Source organism: Tupaia chinensis, unplaced genomic scaffold (assembly GCF_000334495.1).
Source record: "Tupaia chinensis unplaced genomic scaffold, TupChi_1.0 Scaffold000093_1, whole genome shotgun sequence".
Classification (NCBI taxonomy): Eukaryota; Metazoa; Chordata; class Mammalia; order Scandentia; family Tupaiidae; genus Tupaia; species Tupaia belangeri.
Window position 1 is genome coordinate 2159880 of NW_006159555.1, and position 781 is coordinate 2160660.

Consider the following 781-nt stretch of genomic DNA (forward strand, 5'->3'; position numbering starts at 1 on the left):
CCCTACACTGGTTAAAACAGGACATGTTATGCTATGTTATCAATGCTTATCCTCATACAATATAGAGCTTGATGAGTCAACTGATGTTGAAGATTCTGTTGTTACTAGTATGTGTGAAGTAGGTAATGAAGAAAGTGATCACAGAACAGTTACTGTGCTTTGAAAAACTGTGATCAATATGAAAGAAATCAATGTGTTCAATCATGTTATGGGCTTCAAGAGGAGGCCTGAATAGCCCAGGCTACTTTTTGTTGACTACAAAAAGCTTTCAGGATAATCTGTGTCTACAGGAAGAAAGTATCTTGATCATACAATACATGTAGTGCCATCATGTACTTGCAGTTTAGATTGCCAATTAATTTAAAGTATAGATTTTCTATAGTGCACAGTAAACAACATAGAGTGTACTCTGATCAGTGGTCTGCTTGGACGTTTCATCAAAGAAATAATACCATACAAATGACCCTTTGATAAATAAATAGTGACTCTTCTGGGGTTGAGATAGTTACTAAAATTTTTATGAAAGAGTTAAAATTTACACTTCAGTTTATAATCTAGAAAAAAACGGAAGCTGATCTTCTAGCAAATATGATAAATGAATTTTTTAATTGAAATATGTAAATGATGGAAAAGAACATACTAGAATACAAAAAAACCCTTTATATTGCATTTTCAAAAGAACCATCTATTTTGAATAAAATATTCCAAAAAGATGTTTTTAACTATATTTATGTATTTATTTTTATCAAGTTTATCCATTTCCCTCTTCTGTAGTGGGGTT